Source organism: Lithobates pipiens, unplaced genomic scaffold (assembly GCF_037356315.1).
Source record: "Lithobates pipiens isolate NorthernLeopardFrog02 unplaced genomic scaffold, aLitPip1_a1.2 Scaffold_1, whole genome shotgun sequence".
NCBI lineage: Eukaryota > Metazoa > Chordata > Amphibia > Anura > Ranidae > Lithobates > Lithobates pipiens.
In genome coordinates this window covers 227,300,318-227,311,904 of record NW_027507685.1, presented here as the reverse complement: position 1 = coordinate 227,311,904, position 11,587 = coordinate 227,300,318, and the positions used below count along the sequence as shown (strand labels likewise).

The 11,587-nt window shown below is 42.7% G+C and overlaps 1 long non-coding RNA gene across 1 annotated transcript in view; it reads left to right on the top strand.

Moving 5' to 3' along the window:
• The first annotated feature begins 203 nt into the window (after positions 1 to 203).
• Positions 204 to 11,587, top strand: part of LOC143983904 (uncharacterized) — a 46,301-nt gene continuing 34,917 nt past the window's right edge. The window contains exons 1-2 of the long non-coding RNA XR_013274690.1: positions 204 to 385; positions 6,699 to 6,785. This is a non-coding gene — a long non-coding RNA (uncharacterized LOC143983904). The remainder of the gene's footprint in view (positions 386 to 6,698; positions 6,786 to 11,587) is intronic.

The following is an 11,587-nucleotide window of genomic DNA, read 5'->3' as shown; positions in this document are numbered from 1 at the left end:
TTGTTCATATAACTTCAGCTGCTTTGAATGTTGTTTTGGCACTAAAGAAAACCTCTTCCTAGGCATTCTTTCTATATTTTGCCCAAATTCAAACAGGTTTAGTGTAAGGAATCTGTTACATGCTTACGTGGAAGAAATCTGTAAGAAATGGAAATGTTACAGTTGGGGACAGCCCCTTTGGTTGTTGTGTAGTTATATAAACAGAAGTAGGAGGATCCACTCTGTCTTGGTGCTCAACTGAACATCTCAACTTGGTTTGCCTATCCAGAAGATCAGGATTCAGGAATAGGTGAAACAGCCGTACACTGCAGAGTAACAAAGATGGGGGCAATTATCATTGGTCTTCTTATATTGATTTCCTCTCTCTGGATAACAGCTGTTAAAGGTAAGACCTATTATTATTATTATTATTATTATTATGATTATACAGGATTTATATAGCGCCAACAGTTTACGCAGCGCTTTACAACATTAGGGTAGACATTACAATACAATTCAGGATGGGGGAATCAGAGGGCGCTGCTCGTTAGAGCTTACAATCTAGAAGGGAGGGTCAAGTTATACAAAAGGGTAATAGCTGTGGGGGATGAGCTAATGGAGAAAATAGTGCAGTTGTTAGATGGAGGCAGGATAGGCTTCTCTGAAAAGGAACGTTTTCAGGGATCGCCTAAAAGTGGATACATTTGGAGACATTCTGACAGATTGGGATCATGAGTTCCAGAGGATGGGCGAGGCTCAGGAGAAGTCCTGGAGGCGGATATGGGAGGAGGAGATGAGGGCGCTAGAGAGCAGGAGGTCTTGGGAGGAACAAAGTGAGGCGATTAGGTTGGTATTTTGAGACTAGGCTAGTGATATAGCTGGGGGCAGAGTTGTGGATGGCTTTGTAAGTAAGTGTTAGCCCTTGTACACACGGTTGGATATTCCGATGGACTATGTCCGATAGGACCGTGTTGTCGGATAATCCAACCATACGTGGGTTCCATCGGACTGTTTCCGTCAGAGTATCCGACGGACCAAGTTTTCCAGCTGGGCTATAACATTTTCCGACAACATGATCTGATCGGACTTTGTCCGATTGTGTGTAGACAATTACAATCGGACAAAGTGCCACACATGCTCAGATCAAATTCCTAGACCAAAGCTATTGGCTACTAGCCTGAACGTAGTCCCATCGTAACGAAATTATGTCATCACGTTCTGAACGATCGGATTTTCCGACAACTTTGTCCGACCGTGTGTATGCAACAATTTCGGACAAAATCTGTCGGACAAAATCCGTCGGACAAAATCCAATGGATTTGGTTGTCAGAATGTCCGACCGTGTGTACAAGGGCTAAGTAATTTGAATTTAATTTGTTGGTCAAGTGGCAGCCAATGGAGGGATTGGCAGAGAGGGGTAGTAGACACTGTGCGGTTTGTAAGGTGTATGAGTCTGGCAGCAGCATTCATGATGGACTGAAGGGGGGATAGTCTATTTAAAGGTAAGCCAATGAGGAGGGAGTTGCAGTAGTCAAGGCGAGAGATAACCAGGGAGTGAATCAGGAGCTTTGTGGTTTCATTGGTTAGAAAGGGACGTCGTTTAGAGATGTTTCAGAGGTTGAGGTGGCAAGCTTTGGAAAGTGATAGGATGTGGGGCTGAAAGGAGAGTTCAGAGTCCAGGATAACACCTAGCACCCTGATATGTGGGGATGGGTGGATGGTTGTGCCATTGCTCTTGACAGAGAAGTCAGAGGAAGAGGCGCGTGGGGGAGGAAATACTATAAGTTCGGTTTTGGACAAGTTGAGTTTGAGGAAGTGTTGTGACATCCATATAGATATGTCTGTTAGTAAGTTGGTGATGCGTGAGGAGACTGATGGAGTGAGTTGAGGGGTGGAGAGATAGATTTGTGTGTCGTCAGCGTAGAAAAGATATTGAAAACCGTGAGTGGCTATCAGCTGACCCAGGGAAGAGGTGTAGATTGAAAATAAAAGAGGTCCAAAAACAGAACCTTGGGGGACTCCGACAGAGAAGGGAAGAGGAGTGGAGGAAGGAGAATTGTAAGTGACACTGAAGGTGCGTTTGGATAGGTAGGATGAGAGCCACTGAAGAGCACTGTCACAGAGATCAAGGGAGTAAAGTTTTTTGAGGAGGAGAGGGTGGTCAACCGTGTCAAAGGCAGCTGAAAGGTCCAGAAGTAGGAGTACAGATTAGTGTCCGTTGTTTTTTGCAGTTAGTAGGTCATTTGTGAGTTTTAAAAGAGCAGTTTCTGTTGAGTGTTGAGGGTGAAATCCAGATTGAAGGGGATCAAGAAGGTTGTTTTTAATGAGCTAGTCACTCAGTTGGTTGTAAACCAGGCGTTCAAGGAGTTTAGAGGAAAATGGGAGCAAGGAGATAGGGCGTAGGTTGTTAAGATTGGTAGGGTCCAAGGATGGCTTTTTAAGTATGGGGGTGACCAGTGCATGTTTTAGAGCATTGGGGAAAATGCCAGAGGTGAGGGAGAGATTGAAGATGTGAGTTAGAGAGTGTAGGATAGAGTCAGATGGCAACCGTAGTGTTTGAGAGGGAATAGGTTCCAGGGGGCAGGTGGTTAGGTGAGCATTAGAAAGGAGTTTAGCAACTTCGTCTGTAGTAGCAGTTTTGAATAAGGGGAGCGTTAAGAGTACCTGTTGTAGTGGGGTCTTAACTGGGGGAGATACCTGTAGAGTGGAGATTTCATTAGGTATTGTATCAATCTTGTTTTTGAAGTGATTATCAATCTCCTGGGCAGTGAGTGAGTCATTGGGTGGAGGCGGTGGAGGACGGAGTAGAGTTGAAGGTAGAGAAAAGTTTATGGGGACTGGATGAGAAGGTGTTAATAAGAGTTGTAAAATAGGTCTGCTTGGCAGTGTGGAGGAAAGAGTAGTATTTTTGGAGGGCATATTTGTATTGGTTGAAGTCTTTGAGAGACTTGGTCTTGTGCCACAGATGCTCGAGAGCTCGACTAAGTTTTTTGAGAATTCAAGTGTCATCTGTTTGCCAGGGTTGTAGGAGTCAAGGCCTGATTCTGTTTGTAGTGAGGGGAGTGAGCTTGTCCAGGGTGGATGACAGGGATTTATTGTAGATGGAAGTGGCTTGGTTGGGGCAGGACAGGGGAGAGATTTTGTCGCAGAGGTGATCAGCAGCAGAATAAAGGAGAGAAGAGTTGAAGTTGCGAAAGTTTCTACGGGTGATGGTTAGGCGATTGGAGGGAAAGGTGTTGGAAGACAGGGAGAGAGAGAAACTAATTAGGTGATGGTCGGAAAGAGGAAAAGGATTATTTGAGAAGTTGCATGGAGTGCAAAGGTAGGAGAATACAAGGTCAAGGGTGTTGCCAGCAGAATGAGTAGAAGCCTGTACCCATTGCTTCAGATCAAATGAAGAGGTTAGACTAAGACGTTTAGAAGTAGCAGGAGTGTTTGTATTAGCCGGGATGTTGAAATCACCGAGAAGGATTGTGGGAATTTCTGAAGACAGAAAGTAGGGTAGCCAGGCAGAGAACTTATCAAGAAAAGTTGATAATGGTCTAGGGGGCCGGTAGATCACAGCAATTCTTAGGGAAGTAGGAGAGAATAGACGTATACAGTGAGCTTCAAATGATGAGAGAGAAAGGGAGGGAGGGGAGTGAATAACCTGGAAGGTGCATTGGGGGGATAGGAGGAGTCCCACTCCACCTCTCTTGCATCCAGTAGGCCTGGGGGAGTGAGTCCAGTGAAGGCCACCCTGGGAGAGGGAAGCAGGAGAAGGGGTATCAGATTAGTGGAGCCAGGTTTCGGTGAGAGCAAGTAGATTAAAGGAATTAGTGACAAAGAGGTCATGAACAGCCGTGAGTTTGTTGCAGACAGAGCGAGCGTTCCAGAGGGCGCAGGAGAGGGGGAAGCTGGTGTTGGGAAGAAGAGGAACGGAGACTAAATTGCGTAGATTGTGACTACTGCCAGAGGGTGTAAGGTGTTGGGTACAGTTAAAGAAAGGAGGACCAGAGTTAGGGGAAATATCTCCAGCGGTTAGGAGAAGTAGAAAAGTAAGGGAGGTAATATGAGAGTACGATTTGTATGAGGGGACATGCTTCAGTACCCTGGGGGGGGTGTTAGAAAGTGGGCTTAGAGTTAGAAAGAGGTGATGAGTGCAGTAATAAGGAGAGGGGAGAAGTGATGACGATATGCACAGATTGTGGGGTGGAGCAGGGGGGTGAAGAAAAGGGAGTTTGAGGAGTGAGGCTGCAATTGTGAAAAGGAGGAGAGGTAAAGAGTGCATGTTTCAGAGAGGAAGGAGAGATAATTAGGAAATTAGGTCACCTGCAGTCTGCTGTGGGTTGCTTTGTGCAAATTGCTGAAGTGCAAAAGCAGAAGTGCCACTTATTTAAAGAACCCCATTTCTTTAGAAGAACCCCTGTATGTGCAGCCCCCTGTATGTGTTCCCCCGTAAAGAAGGCCTTGTTTTTTATACTGTGTTGGGCGTGGGTTGAATCTGGCAATTAATCAATCAGGAGGTAATATTGGGCACACAGCCAGCAGTGTAAATCTTTTCACATCACATTCAAATTGAAAGAGGAGCAAACGGACAAAATTGTAAGTAAAGTAATTTAGGTAAGACTTAATAGCTAAATAAACATTGAAATAATGTGAGCATGCCTACAGATTGAGTTGAAACAGCAGTGACAAACAGATTTACCAAATAAGCATGTGAGCAGTCAGTCAGTGTTCAGTTTGAAGTAGATGGGGAGTATAAACGCAGATTTACCAAATAAGCATGTGACCAGTCAGTGTTCAGTTTGAAGTAGATGGGGGGTATAAACGCAGATTTACCAAATAAGCAATAAGGCCTATCTTCTGGAAGATCGCCTTTTGCGTTGTGCAATTGTGTAAAAAAAAAAAAATGCAAAAATTGTGAAAGTTACACTATTGTAATGTGATGAAGAAATTAAAATAGGTTGGCAGACAGAGATGAGCTGTGATGTTACTTGCCAGGTTGAGCTGCTCTGTGTTTTTTGTTTGAGGGATAGGTCTGTAGTTTGGGGGGCAGGATTAAAATGTTATAGATTGTAGCTCAGCAGTGACAGTGGGAGCTGTGGAATGGAGATGACAGTGGGGCAGTGGTGGTCCGTGCATTGTGGGCTCATGGACGCCGCCCCCTCAACACCTCCACTGCCCTACCTATTCATGTGCCCAGACACATGAAATACAATGGTGGTTGTGTGTATTTTGAAGTACGTAATAGAGCCAGAGGCTGTAATAGGCTTCAAAATAGCCTATTCCACCCTGTTGTGTGACATAGCAAATGCATTTTTGCTATTTTCACACTAACGTTCCTCCCTGCCAATCTGGAGGCAGGTTAATGAGACCTGCCCCCCAATTGGCCACAGCATTCGGTGTTCCTATTGGATGCCTAACGCTTTGGCGGAAGAGGAGACACAGCGGAGGAAGCCTGAGGAGCCAAGCGGACACTGAAGCCGATGCTTCCTGCCGCTGCAGAAGAGAAGCAGAGCCCCACCACATGAGCGGAAAGTGCTGCCGGACCGGCCATGCGGGGGGGGAGTTGGTCAAATGACAGCCGGGGACAGGCCTGGCTGCATGTGATGGGCACAGTGGCTGCATGTGATGGGCACAGTGGCTGCATTTGATTTTTTTCTTTTTTTTAAAGTATTTTTCAGTTTGTTTAGACCCCCTTCAAGAATTTTGAGCACCAGCCGCCCCCGGGGACTGTGACACTGTGGTCATAGTGGGGATTGTGGAGCAGCAGTGTCAGTGGGGATGTGAAGCAGTGGTGATAGTAAACTATGGAGCTGCAGTGGCAGTGGGGACTGTGCTGGTGGGGACTGTGTGGTGATGACAGAAGTGATAGTGGGGATAGTGCATGGCAGAACTGTAGGTCAATAAAATACTATTTGTAAAGATATCATTACATAGTTAGTCTGCTTGAAAAAAGACACATGTCCATCTAGTTCAACCAATAAAAGGGGGAAAATAAATAAAAATAACCTAAAATAAAAATAAAAGAAATCATACAATCCTATATACACACAGTGATCCAGAGTAAGGGGGAGAAAAAAAAAACTGAAAACCATGATCCAATTTGCCCCAGTAGTGGAAAGAATTCCTTCCTGATCCCCCAAGAGGCAATCAGCTATTTCCTGGATCAACTTTACCTATACATGGTTATATTATATATGTATGTATCAATTGTGTAATGACTTTCAATTGTGCAATAAACAATTTTGATCATTATATTTTCTATACAATATATTTCTGCTGCAAGGAAAATAGGTATTTGACTTACATTAGTTGTCCAATAGATATTTGACTTACATTACCCTACTTTTTTTCACACAGCAGGTAAATAATCATAATATGGAAAATCAAATGTGTAATAAATTGTATGTACACTATCCGAAGGGTTGAAAAGTCTGTTTTACCCGATTGGTGATGTCAGCCTGGTGATATGAATGCTTGGCTAAAATTCATGTAAATTCTTTTAGATGGATTATCTTAAAATTGTTGTTTTGGATACAGCCATTTATGTCTAAGATTGGTTTGCAAAGAAAAAGATTTGTTTATTAATAATGTGAAAATAACAATAAAAGCAGATACTGAACGTCAAAAGATGAGACATGTTAGAAGCTTGTACAGAAAGTCTTTCTAAGTTTATTTTTTTGATTTATACTGTCACGTGATGATCATTGTTTGTCGTCATTCGGTTCCCACAGAAAATGATTTAATACAAAACCCTTTCAACCGTAATGAAGCCACTTTCACCTGCAAAGTTGTCAGAGGAGAATCTCATCAACAATTAGGTAAGTAATTCTAAGATTAAATAATGTCTGCAAAATACTAAACCTCATTTTACAGGTGTTCATAACATAAATTGTCATCAATATATCTCCACTGCAGAAAATCACATCCTGCATAATAGTCCTTCACTTTGAGGCTGGGTTCACACCATTGTGAATTGGATGCAGGCTCTTTTAGTCTTTCAGGTCCGGTTCCCCGCATCCAATTCGCAATAGCAGGAGATTTTGATCGGTTCTCTATGGAGCCATTTCACATATCTCCAGTGTGGCTTCCAGTGCGTCTTTTGGTCTCTTTCAGGTCCGGTTCCCTGCATTCAATTCGCAATAGCAGAAGATTTTGATTGGCTCTCTATGGAGCCGGTTCACATATCTCCGGTGTGGATTCCGGTGCATCTTTTGGTCCCTTTTGGGTCTGAATTCAACCAAAAATTCATGTTGAAATTGGACTAAAACGGTGAACGGGGATGCTCAGGATCCCTGCCGGGAGCCGCATTGGTATTAGGTGTGAACCCAGCCTAACTGCAGTAAAAAGCTTGGGCTCACAGTTTTCATGGGTTCAATGTGAATCCTGAGGAATTGAGATTTGCAATCCTGTCAAATTTTGGTGCAGATTCACCAAGGTGATTTTTCTTAATTTGAAACAAAGGAAGTCACTGATCAAATTGAAACAAACTTGATTTCAGCAGTTTGCATTCAGGATTGATAAATTAATCCACCAAACACCTGCAGTGAATATATACCTCCCAACTTTTGTGAAAGGAATGAGGGACACCTATTGGCAAAAAAATAAAGGCACAGGACACCCAAACCCACCACTCCCACACCCCCTTAAAGGAGAATTATACATAACAATTATAGTTAACCCACAAGCGCTGTTTTTACCACTACTTTTCCTTTATACTGGCTTTTGAAATTTAGAAATTGGATGTCTTTTTAGATACCCCACATATACATCTACTCCTGAGGAAGCGAGTGGAGCTCACGAAACGCATTGAGTATGCAAGCTGTATATGTATACTATGTACTTTTAGTATTGTAACATATATGTTTATGGTCAAGCTATGGTTCATGATGTTTTTTATATTTATTTACGACTATGTTTGTGAAATGCAAATAAAATCTTTATCAATTTATTACACTGATTTGTTATGATCTCTATGAACAACTCATTTAAAGTCCCATGGGCTAACTCATTTTGTATTATATGTGCATATAATGCAGCGCTTCTACAATATTAACCACTTCCCGTCAGGAGGACATCCCTCGGTTTCAGTGGTTATACCTGAATGATGTCTGCGCCAACATCATTTAGCATCGGCAATGATATTGTAGGCCACACCCACATCAAAATACCTTACCCAAATAAACAATGAATTACCACAAAAAACACCTGTCTTGGCAAAAAAATTGGCCGTGGCACCTTTATTTATATTTTAAACAATGTATTATCCATTACTCTTTTATTATTATATAACATCATAAATTTAACAAAACCATTTTCTTTCTGCTCAGTTTTTAGAACTCGAGCAGTACTCCACATATTTAAATATAAATAACAGTTCCCCTTAGAAATCCAGGGTGACCAAACCACATAAACGTGCTCGTGGCTGGGGCGGGAGGGAGGGAGCTGCTGTCTTCCTTCTGTGGCCACCGGAAAAGAGGGAAAACTATCCCAGGTATTCCAGAACCTTCCCAGGGCTCTGATTGGGTCATCCTGCAATCCTAACTACAAATACCCCTATAGCTATAAATGTATTTAAACTAACCTGTGGTGGGGAGGCCACAATCTCAGGAAAGTGGGCCCATATTGTGCCCCCTATATTCATGAGATTGTAGTCCACACCAACATCAAAATACCTTACCCAAATAAACAATTAATTAACACACTAAACATCCATCTTGGCAAAAAAATTGGCACCTTTATTGTTTTAAACAATGTATTATCCATAACTCTTTTAACATCACAGAACATCATAAATTCAACAAAACAGTTTTCTTTCTGCTCAGTTTTTAGAACTCGAGCAGTAATCCACATATTTAAATATAAATAACAGTCCCCACAAGGCGGGCTTGAAAATAAAAAAGACCGGCCCACCCCCACTGCCACAGCCAACTCAATACTGTACTGCATCCCCAGATTGAAAATATCGAGACCCACATCCGAGACGTGAACTCCGTCAGGCCTGTATAACCCTGGAATGCCACCTTCAAGACCCACGTGCTGATATGACAAACCACCAATCCCGGCATGAATTTTTTTTTTTTTAGAGCCCTATTAATTATTTTCCTAATTTTTTCCATAACCCTCCTCTGAACAGAGGAGAGCCAGGAAAGACAAGGGACAACTTCAGCAAAAGACTATCCTTGTACCTGGAAAAGTAATACTAAAACGATTTAGGTCCCACTTTATCATGAACAGCAAGTCTAATGTTCTCATGTTCCCCAAATCATTACCTCCTAATTGAATGACTAAAATAGTAGGTGCGGGCCAACTTTTACATAACCTGGATAAATAAAAATAAAGCTGATACCACTGAAGGCCTCTTATACCCCTTCCAATATAACTGAAAAGATTCCGGCTGTAAGGACAAATTCAATGAGCTGCTCTTTTTCGAGCCCAATACACAAACAAATGTCCCAGAATCCACATCGTATGTTGCATACCTAGAAAATTGAAACAAACAAATTAGGTTGAACATATAGCCAAAAAACATTTTGCTTTCCACCTCCCCAATTCCTTAATGTCTGATTCCATTAATCCCCTATGGGTTGCCTCTGAAGCTGCGCCTATCCTAAAAGAGTGTGGAGAACCTAAATTTGCTTAATCCTATATGCACTAAGCATTTATGGAAGACCACATCAAACTGGTACTTGGTAAGGAGTGATAACTTAGTATGAACAAGGAAGTTACGAACAAACTGAAGCTATCGGGCACAGAGAGACGTCATGGTTCGACCAGAGGTTGACCCACCTGCCCTTGCCACATTGATCTGTTTTGGAACTTTGTAGCCAAATATGTACTCCCGAGTGGTCAACCAACACTTGGTCATGCCAAATTCCTACCCCGCTTGTTTACCGGCACCAACTCTGAGATGCGAAATGCACCAAAAAAGGTGAATGCAAAGGCAGTTTTGAAAAGTAAAGCTTCATAGGCTGAGAAGCAAACAATCTGTGTAACTCTGCAAAGGCTACCAAGGATGTCCAGAGATCGGTCTTCTGTTATCCGAGACAAAAGTCATCCTCTTGTATTCCTTCAGTGCCTGTTTCACAGAGAAATAAGACGTACAAGGCCGCAAACTCATCAGCCTACAGAAAAAGGAAATGGCAGGCAGTGTTTTTGTCACCTGACTACAAGAAAGATGCTGCCACATTAAAAGGGACAAGAAATCCAAAACTGATTCCTCAAATAGTTTAATAGCACTGAATCCTTCAGAAGTGACAAATGCCAACCAACTTCTCCAAGTAGCTGAGTAACAGGACCAGGTTTTGGGGGCTAAAGAACCCCTAATTGCAGTTGACACCTCTGTCATATCACTTTCCACAGATGCTCTGGGCATGTGATGCCTTCCTCGTCTGCCTCAGGAAGCAAAAACCAGAAACGGTCCATCTGAAACCGAGACAGAGAATCATCAACATTATTTAAGACACCGGGAGTAACTTTAAGCCAAATATTGAATTTTAAACATTGAAAAACAACCTGCCTTGAGCACTTTGATCACTTGACAAGAGGCAGTTTACTGCATATAACTGCATATAACACACCCTTATCTGTCTCCACCAGAATACGTCTATTCGCAAAATCAGGCCCCCATAACTCCAACGCCACTAGAATTGGGAACAACTCCAACAGGACCATGTTATTGGTGGCCCGCATTCTCACCCATGACGCTGGTCATGCCGCACTGCACTAATGCGATTTCCAGATAGCACCAAAACCTTTGGAGCCGGCAGCATCCGTAAACAAACGGAAATCCGGGTCAAGAATAAAGTCTGAAAAAAAGTCCATTATAACAAATCAAGAAAATTGGACCAAACCACTAAATCCCCCTTTAGAGGATTGGTCAACCTAATATGGGCTAGGGGCGATTTCAGACCCAAAATGGAAAGGTAAAGGTGATGGGAAAAGATCCAGCTAAGCGGCATAATCCTACACGCAAATGCCAGGATGCCTAAGAGAGATTACCCGTATCTTCTTCATCAAGCCCCTGCTACTAAAAACATTTTTTCTGTTTTGCCACAGGCAAACGAAATTCCATCCTACAGGTATATATTTAGATTCCCAAGAATTCCAACGATGGGCTAGGCAAACATGTTGTTTTTTCCTCTGCCAGCGGAACACCAAAACACTGAGACATAGAACGGAATGTCTGCAACAGCTCCAAACAGAGAATGGAATCCGATGGCTTGATAAATAAAAAATCGTCCAGATAGTGTATTGCACTGGATCGCATGCAAAGAACCCAATGAAGAAACATGGAAAAGGCTTGAAAATATGAGAATGACAGCAAACATCCCATAGGGAGACAAAAACCTAATGAATTGAAAGCCGATGGTGAAATAGGTAAGAGGTGAAAAGCCGATTTAATATCGGCTTTCGCCAATAGCACCCCAGGGCCGAACGACCTGATTTTGCTGATTGCATCCTCAGATGTTGCATACAAAACGGAGCATGCAGCACCATCAATTTCATCATTCAGAGAATCGCCTTTCCAGAAAAACAAATGATGAATGATGTGGAATGTGTTGGGCTCTCGCTTAGGAAACACCCCTAAGGGGGAAATACGAAAATTATTGAATGGCGGTTG